Genomic DNA, 15,969 nt, shown 5'->3' on the forward strand with positions numbered 1-15,969 from the left:
ATTGTTATCAAACCTTGTTCCTCTGCATGGCTCAAAAGAGAAATTTGACTATTCCATGTCCTATCAGCTTCCCTTGATGGATTTTGCCCTTCTAACCCTTTGAGGAGTCTCCTTTTAAAGCCAGCCCCTGGGGATATTTTAACAACCACCATGATCAAGGAGAGCTCTCTACCTGTTAGCTTTGCATTCACCTGCATTCACCTCCCAGTTGAATTAAATGGCCCCCTCTGCTGACACCTACGACTGCAGAGGTGAGGGAAGGTGGCTGGAAGCCCCCCATTTAGCTGAAAGGATGATTTTTGCCCTGCTTGGGAAGTAGAAGCAAGATGATGTGAATGCAGATATAAGAGGGCTCAAAGAGCTCCTCAGCAAATTCATGGATGGAAAAAGACAATCAAGGCTTATGAATTACAAAGACCCTACCTCTGGCTTGGGATATCCCCAGGGTGTGAGTTACTGGACACCAGGATGAGCTGGGGAACTATCACTTCATATATATCCTGTTTTGATACTCCCTTTAGACCTCTATTGACTTTGAGAAGATGTAGCCAGATCTTGAGTCTGACCTGATACAGATGATTTTAAGCCCTCACCACCACTTTCCAGCCCAGCATTCAGAGTCAGCTTGTGTTGTCCTCGTCACAGGGAGGATTTCACCACTGAAGACATCTGTTCCGTTCCATGTGTATTTTGTCAATAACCCTAGAAAATATGTTTAATTTCCTCTGAAATATATTTGTTTTCCTGCATGCTTTGTCTGGCTACTGAACCAACGGATTCACCATTTCTTTAGGAGGTGATGATGACAGATTAGGGAGAGTTTGGGGCACAAGTTAATGGTGGGATTGGGAAATAAGCCCCAGCTGGATCAAAACTCAGCAGTTCTGAAATAGGAGCTCCTTGTTTGAAGATTTCACCTCCACCAGAACCTGTAGTGTGGTGCTGCTCCCCAAAGGCTGCTGAGCCATGGGCCATGATACCTGCACCTACCAGCGATGGCCCATAACTCACCACGCCAGGAAAGAAGCACCGGAGAATCAATAAATTACTTGTAGAAGTTTTACTGTAAGAGATGAAACTTTGCAGGAGCAGTGAGGCTGAGGAGCGAGGTCAGTGGGAACTAGGTCTGATCGTGGCAGGAGCTGGAACAGCAGCAGAAATGACTCAGTTCATGACTCAGTTTGGGCTCGGAAAGAAAGGAATAAAACAAGAGCATTTTGGGATTTAGTTTATGACACACAAGAGCAGCTATTATGGCTCAGACCAAAGGTACAGGTAACGCAGGTCTCTATCTTCAAAGTGGTTAATGTGGACACCAAGAGATGTGTACAAGGACAGGATGAGTACTTTGTTTGTTATTTTCCCAAGCATCTTCAGCTTGCAGTTGCCTATTGATGCTTCTGCATTTAATAGCCTTTCATGGATTCACTCCCCATTCATCTGCCCACTTGCCTTTGAAACCCACAATATTCTGCGGCAAAATTTCAGGGGGCAAAAATAGTTAATTCTGGGTCTTATTACAAATAGATGTTTCCTGGGTATGAATCAGCACCTCCTCCAACCCTCAGCCACTCTCCAAGCCTCACGAAGGTTAAAGCCGACTGTCAGCATTTGCCTGGTGCAACACAAAACCTCTTCATTTCAGCTTGAATTGTGTGATTATTTTTACACTTCAAACATCTAAGTCCATTTTGAAATGAAAACAGTGTTTTCTGAAACAGTCAAAATGTTCCAGTTTGAAAATGGCAGGGTGAAAGCGCTCTCTCTCTTTTTTTTTTTTTTTTTTAAATTTCTATTTTCTGGCCAAAATCATTTACAAAAGTTGACCCAGAAGGTTTTATCCTCCCTGAATCTGTGTAATTCCGTGGGCTTGTTATGAGCAGAGAGAGCCTCTCCCTGCTAAGGGGCATGTGTTCAGAGAACCACCTCCAAATATCCCACTCATCACAGCTCTCCTGCCAAGTGGTTGCTTTTATGTATTTACTTTGCTCATGAAACCTCATCTAGCCTTGTTCTTCTCTCTATCCATCATTCACACCAGACAGCCCATTGCTAGGCGTTTGCTCAGCTGTGACCATTTCTCTCACAAAAAATGGAAGGCTTATTTATTATTTTGCTAACTGCCGTGATTGCTGTTTTCTCTCAGCCTCTCCAGAGTGAACCCTTCCTCTCAAATTTGGTTTGCTTCACTGACCTGCTGCTGCTACCGGCTCTCCATCATCCCTGCTGCCCGGGACCCTCTCTTAACTGGAGAGTACTCTTAACTTACATTTCTGAGTCTCGGCTGTATTTATTTTGTGAGCAGAGTGAGACAACTCATCTGCTCCCCGGAGATGAGGGTCACCTATAGCACCATCAGCACCGGGCTCAAGACCACTTCAGGACCCACTTGTGGGCTGGCGTAATATTCCCGTGTGAGAGGAAGAGGACAGCACCCTCATTGCTGCTGCTTCTGGTTTTTCAAGCATTTGACTTTGCACAAACAATATGCTTTTCCATATATCTCAACATTCATTCGTTCCTACCTCCCATCACCTTTTTTAAGCACTAATTTTAAAGCCTCGAGCAGTTCCATCATGTTTCAGCGCCTGGGCAGCCAGCAGCACCGCCAGGCCATTTATCTTTTTGGCAGACCAGCCCCTGGCAATAAGAGACAATAGTGGGACTCAGCTATTCACTAAACAAAATCTTAGAGGCAGTGGTGGGAAGGGGGGTCTGAAGGTCTCTTGCCCAGCCTATGGGACTGTCGCCAACTCAAGGTCTTAGAAACCTCTGAGGACTTCTAAGCCCCTTTCTCCCTCGGATTAAGGCTGGCTGTTCTACATCGCCCTCCCCATCACTAGAGAGGACAGAAAGGCTCTGACAGACACGTGATCTAGGATTTCTTTTTGGCTTACAACTCAGTGGAAGAGGAACGGATGGCAAAGCCAAATCGTTGACACAGACTTTGCCTCCAAATCTCAGGTTTCTTTGGAGTGAGTCCAGAGGAGACCACGAAGATGCTCCGAGGGCTGGAGCCCCTCTGCTATGGAGACAGGCTGAGAGAGCTGGGGCTGTTCAGCCTGGAGAAGAGAAGGCTCCGGGGAGACCTTCTAGCACCTTCCAGTACCTGAAGGGGCTACAGGAAAGCTGGAGAGGGACTTTTTACAAGGGCATGGAGTGATAGGACGAGGGGGAATGATTTTAAACTGAAAGAGGGGAGATTTAGATGAGATATTAGGAAGAAATTCTTTCCTGTGAGGGTGGTGAGACACTGGCCCAGGTTTCCCAGAGAAGCTGTGGCTGCCCCCTCCCTGGCAGTGTTCAAGGCCAGGTTGGATGGGGCTTGGAGCAACCTGGTCTAGTGGAAGGTGTCCCTGCCCATGCCAGGGGGGTTGGGACTAGATGGTCTTTAAGGTCCCTTCCTACCCAAACCATTCTATGATCCTATGATGAAATAGCAACAGCTTTTAAATGAATCATGGTAGATATTTCTATAAAACAGCTAACCAATTTATTTTCCTCTGACTCCTTTCTCAGACATAGTCATGTTACTTTGTACTTTTACTAAAATGTGTTTCCTGTCGCAAACAAATATCAAGGAAAATGTGAGCCCAAAGATTTCAGATTTTCTGGTGCTCTAACAAGTTATGCAAAGCAGGATCTTATAATGAGAAAAGTTCAGGAGCCAAAAGGAAAGGCAGCGTTACCATTTCCCACTGCCTGGTGTGCTCACACAGCAGCTGGGTAGGAGAAACAGAGCTGTTAATGACTGGAAGTGAGCAAACGATTCCTGTTGTCTTAAGAAAAATTTCCATAATGGCTACAGTGCTGTTCCTGTGGGCTAATCTAGAGGGAAAACATGGCTGCTGGTGAAGAAGTTAGTTGCTAATAATTCTTATTCCTTGCAGGTGGTCTCTCTTTCACTCTCTCTCTCGTTTGTCACTCTTTAAAGCTCCATCTTTCTCCTTGTCTTGCATTTTCTGCCTGTGCCTTTGAATGCCTGTGTATTTGTGAGACTCCTTCTCTGGCCAGCTCCCCTTGCCTGCTTTAATGAGCTCCCTAGTATTTCTGAAGGTATCTCCCAGGGCTCTCTAATCCCCTCAATGTGCTGACTAACAGAACCCCAGGAGATCCTTACAAGAGAAAAACTGGAGGATAAAAGCGAGTGATTTCAGGCCTCTGGTTTCTTAATTAGCAGCCTATACACCACAAGTCCACAGGAGTGACTGTCTGACAGGGAGACTTCATGCTCATGCTCAGAAAAGAGCTCTCTGCTCCTTTTTGCATCCCTTGGAAACTTTGCTTGTCCTTTTCTTGGTCCTCACTGTGCAACCTCTTCAGCATCAGTGGGACATGAAGGGTGACCCTGGTACCACCTGTGCTTCCCCATCCCATCCCACCCATGGCTCAGGGATGCTTTCCCAATCCTTTGAAACACGAGCAACTAAATGAACTGGTTTGTTAGAGCGGTTTAAATTGGCTTTCTCTCACCATGACGCAGTCCTCTCCATCCTGAAACAAAATGCTTAAGTGTTTCTAAGGCAATGATCAGAAAATGCAAAGCAAGGTAGCTCTGTTGGAACCTCTGGCTGCAGTGCGAGGTCCATCAAGGGCTGTGTGCTTGCAGATGGGCTCAGCCCGGCTGCCAGTAGCATATATAACCATGGTAATTCAACTGGAAGTGTGAGCCCCCAGGCTGAAATGAGAGGGAGGGTTGGACAGACAGTGCAGGATAGAGGAGAGATGCACAAGGAGGGATGAAAACACCATCCAGGTGTCTGCAGGTCTTGGAAAACATTATCCATTTACAGTTCTCTGAGGGTCTGTGCTGTGGGATGCAGATCTGCTAATTCCTACCATGGAGCATAACATCTGACTGATGAAGAGGCAGAGGGATCCAAAGTCCTTTTCTGGAGATGTCTGAGAAGGTGGTTTGTGTCTACACAGGAGGCGAAGTGCATCCTTGAGAGAAGGTGGATGTTTATTGAACCCCATTGCCCAAGTGCTTTCTGGCCACAGCAGTAGTAGGCAGCCACCAGCAGCTTGCGGTGGGAGCTCAGCCCAACCAGGCTTGAGCCAGCCAAACTGAACAAACAAGAGCTGGCATTGAACACGCTGACCCTTTCATGCCTGGGAGAGCTCAGGAGTTCAGGCCGTTCCTCACTCGCAAGTTAGCAGAGATTTGTGATGGAGAACAGGGTCAGCCCATGCTTAGCTGTCAGTGCGGGTGGACCTCTTACACCGGAGACAGGAGTGGGGCTTGCAGGCTGCAGCCAACTGGTAAATGTTGAGCACAGCTAAGCAGCCAAGGTGCAGTTCAGCTGTGGGGTCAGAAGCCGTTTAACAGCATTTCATTTAGATATTCCTATTAAGGCAGCCAGTTTCCCTCTCAGCAGCCTTCTCCGAAGCAAATAATCTCTAAAAGCCTCCTTAGCCCCACTCCGCCTTATCTGCAGCGTGCCTTCGGTGTGCTGTAAATGACACAGCCCGCCTGCTCATGAAAGCTGACATTTTCAAACCTGTTTTTTAAATTGTAAAATACATGGCACGTGCCTTGCCAAAATCAGATGAAATCAAGTTAGTATCTAAAATGTTAAAATTACCATTTACATTTATATCAGAAATTAAAGCAAGAGGCTGCAGACTACAAGCTTTGCAAGGATGCTGGTAAAAAAGCCACAGCCATCCTTGCCCAACAACTCAGGCACGCATCAGTTCTGTAAAGACATTATTTAAATGCTGTTCGCTTGGCATCTTAGTAAATTTGCAATATTAAAAGTGACATTAACATCACAGGAGTGAAAGGTTTCAAATCACTATCAACAGCACAGAAGTGAATACGTCTCCGTGCAAGTACTTTATCTTCCTTTATTCTGTTAAGATCCATAAAACAAAAAGTGCTCATAACTCAGCATCAAGCTGCTGTTTCAACTGGCAACTCAGCATCTTCGTGCTGGGGGGGATATGAATTCTTGCTTTGGTTTCACGTTAGGGCTTTGTTCTCATGTGAAGCTTTGGTCTAGTTTGGCCCCCTCAGAAAATACACACGCCAGGTTTAGGTAACACAGACGCTTCTGTCCTATTTCCAGAAGAGATGCAAACCCTTAGGGACAAACGTACAAAGGTATCAAGGCACTTAACTCCCACGCAGAATGGGGCACATCATACGTCACTCTACAGCATAATAACTATAAATCTCTCTTCAGCAACTGTAAAGGGACTCTCCACAAATCGCTAAGACAAGACATTTAAATTTCAGATGATTGAAGGAAGGTAAAATGAAGCCTCATACCAAGCGCCCGAATTCCCATTAAAATTGTTCCTTGTTTAGGTGTCTCAGGTCAGACACCTGCGCACCCCTGCATCTGCGAGCCACACCTGGAGAGGAAACTGGGTATCTCGGATGCAAATTAGCACTTCCAGGCTTTGAAATGATGACTAGAGCCTATCTGCTTCTTTGGGCATCAAAACACCTTGAAATATCTGCAGCGTATTTGGTTACTTTTAGACAGGGAACTTTAACAGGCAATTTAAGTCAATCTGTCATCCTCTGCACCAGAATGGATGAGTCAGAGACAACGTCCCAGCTAAGGCGGCTGCAATTTGGAGCTGAGAGCAGGTAACTTCTTAAATGGCTCCAAATGTATTGCAAGCACTCATCAGACTATGCCCTACTCTCACACCAAGCTTAGGTCAAATCCACCAGACGGTTTGAAAAATTTTGTCTGTAACTGGTGTGCCCAGAATCGGGCACGGAATAACCAGTGCAGTTGTGAACAGCCTTATTTTACTTTAAAGCAGCTTTACATCCAGATTGCCAGTTTCATTAATATGGATTAAAAACTGTGTAGCGCTTATTGGTCCGAGTGCAGGTCCGTGTTAGCCTGACAATCTGCACGTTCTGTAGTGGAGCTGACTCACATCTGGAATAAGCACAGGCAGAACTTCTTTTACTTCCCCCTCTGCTCCAAAATCACATAGACCCAATATAAGGCTGTAAGAAAAAGAAGCAGTTTACAGTGATGGAAAGAAGTAGGTGCGCTCTCTGCTTTCTTTAAGGTCACCTCTTGTCTGAGCCCAAGACAGCTTCTGGGGATGGCTGAAGGTGGTCCTACCAGCTCATGAAGCATGAGGATCACCTGAGCATTCATCTGAGCATCATCAGTTGTCTGGTATGGTGAAGAAACCATGTGCAAAAGATAAGTTTCTGTTATTGAAGTATGTTAATTAGCAGTGGCTGAACCTCAAACAGTTCAGAGATCTGGTTGGCATAACCATGTCCTAAGGCAAGGTGCTCATTTCTGAAATGGAACTTCTGAGATCCATCAAATACCCTGGAAAGCTCATAAAACTGGATTGACTGAGGGATTTGTACTTCCTGCTTCTATCCAGAGTGTGCATGCCTTAAGAAGACCATTTCTCCGCAGGCACAAGCCAAAAAGAAAAGCAAAGCTATGCAGAAGAATGTGGCAGGAAGAAAACTAGGCAAGTTATTTCTTAGTACGAAAAGTTTCTGGGCTGAGACTTGGTTTAAATTTGGGGCCAAAAGGTCCAGGTTACAGTGTGCTTTGTCCCTTCTCAATACGAGGTGCTCTGGAAGTATTATAATGACTTGAAAGAACTCAAAAGCTGTTGACCTTCTTTGATAACCTAACATATCGGCTTTCCATTTGAGAACGGCTCTTTGATTGAGGTTTTCACTTTTTTATTATTATTATTTTTGTACAGATGTCAGATCAGCTACTCTTCTTTGTGACTATAGAGAATAAAAGATGATGGCAGACCCTGCACTTCCCAGCTAAGTGCTTTTGATCAGTGGTCAACACTGTGATGAATGCTTTCCCATTGCATCCTTCATCCCATGCATTTTCAAGGCTGGTTAGAAGTTGGAAGGCAAGACGAAAGAATGCTGCTATCCGACAGAATTCAATTTCCTGAAAAAAATAAATCATATTTTTTTTCCTTCTGACCTAAATGGAAAACATATTGTTCTCAAAGTGCTGTTCAAACAGAATTACCAAAACCTTTTATCAACAAAGAGACCGTCATATATCAGACATCTGGTGTGGATGTCAATTATAATAATTAATTAGACATCTCCCCAGATGCCTGACACTACATTCTGTCAGCAGATTTTTTTTACTTCAATCAAAACTGCTGCTGCATTATGCATGAAACTCATGGAGTAGTTGGGAGTTGAGGAGACCAGCTACAAATCACAGCTAAACACACGAAAGGCCTCCTGGTTCTGATGCTTTTTACCACTTTTGAAGGCTGTCAAGTGAAGGTCACATACATCGATTTCTTTTCCTCCCTTAACAACATTTTCAAATGTTTTACATTTTATCATGCAGAAGTTCAAACAAGGATGAGTGGGGAAGAAGAGCAGATATAAAGAAAAGGGAATGACTGCCACTCTAGCCTTGTGGTGGGAAAGAAGAAAGCTGCTCTCTTACGCAATCACCAACCTGAAGTGCAAACACAGTGGAGCATCCTCAGCCCTGCTGCGACCGTAGCAGCAACACCCTCCAGAAACGATCCTCAAAGACCACTGAAGAAGACAGAAGAAAACAGTGTCACTTCATTTCCTTCTATTCTTTTTTTTTTTAATTAAATTGAAAATAAATTAATTCCTGGAACATTTAATTCATTCAAAACAAACAAACCATTTTTTGTTTTTAGTTTTTCAAAAATACTTTCACATTTCCCAGGCAAAACAATTCAATTAGTTCTACTTGATTTAGGAAATCACTCCAGTCAACCCCAATATACATATATTTTTTTTTCATTGAGGAATATTTGAACAAATACATCACCAACTTTACCGTTATTAGCAAGGATAGAAAATACTTTATGTTTCAGACTAAGAAATAATAACTGTCAAGTACCTGGGCCCTAGTCCTGCAATTTGATCTTATTCTCTTTGATGGGAATTGGCTCGTATTCAATGTGCACACACTGACAGGAACCATAGTTTGGAAATACTCTGTAACAGGGACAGAATGAAATTCTGGTTTAAATCCCTGGGTTTTTCCTGTTTTCACTGGGGCAAACATTTCTGCCGATCTTCTATTTGTTCTATAAAGTATTTAGCACATGTTTGAACAGCATGAAATGATAAATGAATATGTAACTACCATACACTTGCCTCTCTGGAGCTGGCAAGTTTCTTTGATTTGAAGGATTCGCCAATGAAAAATAGAATTACAAACAGTATGTGCATTTTTAGAAGAAAAAATATTTGTAGTAAACCATGTATTTCAATATTTCATGAAAGTGTCTGGGTTAGTTTCAGTTTCAATACAAACAAAAAGAAAATAGATTTAGATTGAAATGGATTTGCACTGAAATAAAGCAAAGATTTTTTTTTGAGGTTTCTATTTCTCTATTTTCTCCTCTCTCCTTATCAGTAGAATATGGGACTAGATGAGAAGCGAAGCAAAAAGTAATTTTTTAAAATTCGAATGGTTAAGCTTTGAGTGGTATCAAATTGAAAGATGAGATTAAATTATAATTATATTGTTCACGTCTATGTTTTTGATAAAAATAATGATTATTTTTTAACTTCTAATGACAGCTAATGACACGTTGTAACCAGGAGTGAGATGTCAGGTCTTATTAAACCCAAAGATGAGTATAAGGAGAATGAAAAAGTCAGCGTGTTGTCACCAGCAGTAGAAAACATTGATTGAGGAGTGCCGGGCAGGTAAGACCTGCTTATACGTAATGAAAGAAGATCAAAGTGAGCAGGGTATGAACAACTCGCAGGAGCTGGCCTGAGAAGCTGTCTAGATCTCAAAGCATGCACTACTCACCACCATCTGAAGTAGGTTTGGGAGGACTTCGTTTGGTCAACCCCCTCCCCAAATTCGTTACTTGTCATTTATAGTACAAACATGACTCTGCTGGAAGATTTTTCACGTAAGGTTCATCTCCACAGGGGGTGCTGAGAGACATTTAATCCATCAGTTAATAATTGCAATTAATTAAGGTTGGGGATTTAAAGCTAAGCTGCATTAAATCATTGTGTAAACATGCATATTTAGGAGGAGAGCGGCCCAAATTTAGCTCACTTGTCCTTGGGCTGGCCGATAGGCAGAGAACGGGAAAGGGTGAACTTACCATGCGCTTTCTTTCCATGTGGTTATTTTTGATGTGTTTTCGAGTAACTTTCTGCTGCTTACTCTGCTTCAAAAGAACAAAACTTGGCCTTACTCTGGGGAGTCCCTACAGAGCAGCTAATGTCCTAGAAATTCATGCCATTTGCTTCAATTTCACTGTGAAGAGAAAACCTCTGGAACTGGAGTGCACTGCACTGATTCATGCCACTTCAGCTCCAAACAAAAAGGTTGAGCCAGAAGAGTTTAAAACAGTTTAACTGGTGTATTTGGCATATAATGTAGATTTATTTTCCTGAGTGTCTTCATCTGGAGTTTCTGGCGATGCCAGCTGTGCGGCACAAGGTACTAACCTAGATGGGCAGTGGTGCTGGTCTAATATTTCTCTTTTCTTCTGAAAAAAAGGAGCCCGTAGTGTAGTGTAGAGCAGAATTACTTGTTCAAGGATCAAAAGGATCATCTCTATACGGACAAATGATGCAGAAATCAAAAAAATATGTCACAAGAAGGGAATAATCAAGAGAAGACCTTCAAAGAATTCCCAGGTGTCTGGAGGACATAGATGTTTGAGTTTATTTATATACCATGGATGTATGCCCGCGTGTTGATGGACAGAGGCTAAGCAAAGCTTTGCAAGGCTCCACGATTTTGCCCCACGTTACTTTAGCAAAAGAGGGTGAGTGTGATTCACAGCACTGCAAGAACAGAGAGACTCCCTGAGCATCCATGCCGTTGTGACTCCTGAGCCATTCCCAAGCCTCACACTGCATGGCACACTTTAAAAAATAACAATAAAAATGAGTTTTTCATTAGCTTCCTTTCAGCCTGGCCCCCAAAGTGTTTTCTAGCGTTGTCTGGGACTTTGCTGTTCCTGTGTGGTGGCAAAGTGAAGGGTTTCTCTGGGTGTGTTGGCAGGGCATTGAAAGACGCTGCTTCTACCCGGATAACTGATCCACCTCACCTGAGCAGCACATACAGGCAGTTTGTGAGATTAAATATGCTCCATTTATCTCCCAGAGTTCTTAATTGCTGAGCACTTTTAATCTTGCTTCATGTTCAGATAGAGAGCAAGAGCACTATAGAAATGCCAGACGGGTAAATAAAATAAAACAGAAAAATTGCAAGGAAGAATAATTACTTTGGATCCAGTGGAATAGTGAATTAACACTGAACCCAGAAACAGTCAACAACAGCAATCACCGTACACCACCACTGATAATAGAGCCAGATATATTTTTTTTCTTTGCTTAAAAAAAAAGATAATTCCCCAGCAACTTGCAGCCAAAAATCCCACCAGTCAATTAATGACCTTTGCCTCTGACATCCCTCCCTTCAAGGTTTGCATGGCTATTATTTGCAGTACTTAATCTTTTAGAGTGATTTGTGTCTTCTAATAACTGACTGCTTGTTTTGCTATCAGTCAGCACCAGGACTGCTGCAGTGTCTCTTCAGCTTAAATCTTGCTTCATTCACCTTGTGACTTCAAATACCATTCTGTCTTGAGCGGGGGGGGGGGAAAAAAAGCCCCCCAAATCCCATATTGCTCCTTACAGTTTTATTACTTAGCAAACTAAAGAGAGAAAATAAAGGTCACAAGAACTTTAAAATAACAGTAAAGTCTTGAGGACAGGAGAATTTTAAAGAAAGTTATAAGCTTGAAATTACAGACCTTTTTTTTTTAGGATGTTTCAAGACATTTCCAAAAAGCCAGAAACCTCTGTGATTCCCTACTCTCCCTCACTTCTCATGGGAAATTACTCAGAATTATCTCTCTTAGCCTGTCAAGAGAAAGCAGCTTATGAAATGTCAGACATTCATACAGTGAGAAGCAGACCACAACTGAGAACCCCTCAAGTGCCTTGACAGAACACAGAAGGACCTTCATAACCCCTCGATGTCCCAGGACCCCCTTCCTAATCTCTTCATTTATATACAGCAGCAAACTGCTGAGCATCCTCAGAGGAACCAAAGCACCACACCTCAGTCTGTACACCTCATCTGAGCAATAATAAACAAACTGCGACCCCGCAGGGCTCACGCACAGCCCTGCAGTGCCTTACTGCTCCCAGTGCTCTGCACCCACTCCCACCGGACAACCTCTGGCCAGGTGCGGGGTTTGTGTCACCCCCACTGCCAACAGCACAAATGTCTCCATCTGAGGTGGTCACTCTGGGCCACCCTCCAGTGCAGGGAGGGAGGTACGTCCCCAAACCCACTTTAGCAGGCTGTCTTCAGAGAAGAGCGAGAATAACCAGGTTGAGTCCAGAGGAACGCTCTTGAGATCTGCTTTCTTTACAAGGGGGCTCTACAGAGATGCTGGGGAGTCCTGCATCATGTGTTACTCCTCCGCAAGGACCATAAAACCAGCCCTTTGTGTTTGCCATGCAAAGAGCAGTAGGACAGCTCGGTGCCTGGCCGCCTACTGAGCTCCTGGAACAAGTAACTGTTGTGCTGGCAAGGGACAACGTCTCCTCTGGTAGCTTCTCTGCACAAAAACAGGTTGGGAGATTTGACAGAGCTGCAGGGAATTGTGTGTAGCATTCTCAAAAGCACCCCAGGGACTTCCAGATACACTCCACTGCAGCAATGCAATTCTCTGTCCTTAGCTCTCCTAATGATTAAGCCATTTCCTAAAATAGGACAGCCTTGAATGTCTCCTGTGCATGTCCAGTGTTTGCTGCTCTGCAAGAACAGCTGGGCATCATGATTTCGCAAGGCTGGGTGCTCCTGTGCAGCAGGACGCAGGCAGACACCTTCAGGAAACTTCAAAGGTGCCTGAGCAATCCAGGTGCCCGATGTCGAGAGAAATCAAAACCCAGCGCTTGGCCTCATTTGAAAATCCTAGGACTTAAGGCTGTGCAATTTTTGTAAGACACTTCATAAACAGGCAGAACAGGGAGGGAGAAGACTTTAAACAATTTTCCTGGAGCTCCTTCCTTTGCTGCCTTAGTGCAGGTGCCCCATCCATCACGTCTCTACAGGTTCCTTCTCCTTCCCATCTGCCTTTTCACAGAGGGTCCTAACACACATGGCAATGAGATCTTTTGATCCCACCGCTCCCCTAATCCAATAGAGCTACCTGTGTAACTCCTCTGTGCTCCCACTAATACCATCAACCAGACTTCAGTGTGAAACCGCTGACAGACTGCCAGCCACAGCCAGAGAAATGTTTCATTAATTATCATAATTGATATCAATAGCAGATGTCAGACTTAATGAATGAGGAAAGTCATTGCCGATAAGAGATGAGAGGGGTAGTCCTCCAGCCCCTGAGTACTGACTTCCCGGAGGTGTTTTTTTTTCTGTGGATGTGAATGCCTGCCCAGCCTGCACTCCCTAGGTGAAGGCAGATGTCTTGGAGAGATGTGGCTGGGAGAAATGACAGTAATGCCCATCCTCCAGGAGTCAAGAAAGGATCTGCTTGGTGGAGGACATTTTAACATCTTGAGGGGGTTTTACCTGTTGAATTTTTCATCTCTGGGGGAATTGGTACTGCTGTCAGGGGTGAGCAAACAGCACCACGATCAGGCCTCTGCACCATGGAGAACATGCAGAAAACCATCAGGCAGGAGCACTAGCATCCAGCACAGGGAGGGGAAGAGGAAGAGGCACAGCCTTCAGCATGGTCAGGACCATTGCCAGCCCGGCACGGGCTGTGCCTCATCACACAAGGACCTGCCGCGTTGGAGGCAGGAATGGGGAGGGATGCAGGGGGTGAGAGCAGTGGTGAGGACTTGGGCTGACAATGTTTTCCTCATGACTGTGAAACGCTCTGCACTAACAAATTAGCAGCCAAGCTCCCCTGCTTAACACCACTACAGATCTGCTCGCACTGCCAAGGAGATGTCTGTTCCTAAAATGGGGAGAAAAAGATTTGATAGGAAGTTTTCAGCCACTTGAGCTACACAAAGCAGAGGAGAAAATATGTGCCTCAGCAGACTCCTTTTTAAATTTTCTGAGCAAAAATATCATGCGATAAAATTAGCACTAGAAATGTTTTGGGCACGTTTTGCATGATGCTGTATCTCTCTTCAGGTCAAATGATTTGATAACAAATACTCCCTTGCTTCGTTCAGTTATTCTGTTTTTACTCACGGGATAAAAATCTCTCCTGAACATCCCTCAAGGTTCTCACTTCTGCAGAAAGCATACACAATAACCCTTGAATGAGAAGGAGAGGGATGCACTGAAAACGTCATTAACAAAATTAATCCTCATCTAAAAATCTTATCAGACCTAGAACAACCAGGGCACTCGATCTTATGTCTTGGGCAGCTCTAAAGTCTTTCATTACTGGGTTCACTGGACCAGAGAGGCTACGAGCCTGTAGATCTGAATATAGACGATGTACAATTTATGGGTCCGTGGCCTTCTCACTTAACCCAAGTTACTGGCCCATGGTAGGGTTTGCCAACCTTGCTGTTTCAGGCAGGAACAAACATTTTATATGCTGTCAATTTTGCAAATCTATTCCCCTGATTCCCTCCTCCTGCCTTTCATTGGCTGTGTTCATTAATCATGCCTTACTGTCTCCCTGGCAAGATGTGTTAATTTTTATGGGGCTTGCCTAGCAAGTCTTAAACGGCAGCGTGTTCCCCAGGCAGTGGAGCGTGGCTACCTTGCTGAACTGCTGAGCCAACGGAGGTTTTGTCCAAGGGCAGGTTCCTTCATGGAGTAAGGGACCATTGTTGCTTCTGTAGGCTTGAACAAGTACAGAAGACCTTCACTGAGTGGAAGGCAATGGAGGCATCGAATGGATAGTAGCACTTTGGGTCTTTCTTAGCTCAGATCTTGCCATTTTGGTAGAGTCTGCAGGTCTCTGGCAGTGAAAGTGTTGCTGTAGATCACCAAAATAAGGTGGCTTGTGCATTTGGCTGGTGTCAATGGAGTTCTCCACACTGGCCAGGTGACCCTGTGCAGTCTGCTACATCTCCCTCTGCTGCCATGACTTTATTTCAAAAGGCTATTTCATGAGGATAACATCCCTTCAGGATGTGTGCATGCTGATCCCACAGGAACAACACTTGTGCTTAGAACAGGGGAAAAACGCTGCATAAGTGGGACTTGGTGCCCAGAGGAACACTAGGCCTGGAGCAGTGATGGTGGTGCAGGTAACTAGACACTGCTGTACTTGGACACTGTCTGCTACCTTCTGTAAAAATCAGAGATCCTAGCAAAGCAAAGCTGTGAAATCCAAAATGTTAGAGAAGACCCTGTAACCGCAAAGTTATAGTGAGTAAGCCTTACATTAATGTCATCTAAACAGATGAAAGAAAAGAAGGGTGGGAAAAGGGAACATCCATCATGCTGTGTTATGGCAGGGTCTAGAGACACAGAGAAGACAATGGAAGACCTACGAAGCGAATCCATGGTTTCTGAGACAGCCAGTAGAGCACCCCAAAGCAACATTTCTCTTGCCTGCAGCTACAGTGAAATGCAGATCACAAAAACCAGATTTTCTTCAATGAGGGCTACTGCCATCACTTGGAGAGCAATATCAACGGCTGTAGAGCAAGCCCATGTCTAAGCTGGCCAGCTCAGCTCTCTATGGAAATCCAGACATGCCAAGGGCAGTTCAGCCACAGTATCTTAAGCACCTTTGTTAGGAAAGGATCAGTCACTCCCTGGAGAAACTCATCTCTTGCTCCACTGACTACAGAGGGAACACAGACAGCCTGATCTTAGCACTGCATGAACAGAAAGGTTTGGTGGGATTAGTTGGGACCGAAGCGTTTGTTCGATCAAGCTGGTGGGATGCACTGACAGCCCTTTACTTAGAAAGGGTGGAGTTGCTGGATCATGAGTCAGTGGAAGACTGGAGCCAAACTGGCAAAGCAATTGCAAGTCTCTCTGTATGTGTGCAAGTGAG

This window comes from Nyctibius grandis, chromosome 24 (genome assembly GCF_013368605.1).
Source record: "Nyctibius grandis isolate bNycGra1 chromosome 24, bNycGra1.pri, whole genome shotgun sequence".
Lineage (NCBI taxonomy): Eukaryota > Metazoa > Chordata > Aves > Nyctibiiformes > Nyctibiidae > Nyctibius > Nyctibius grandis.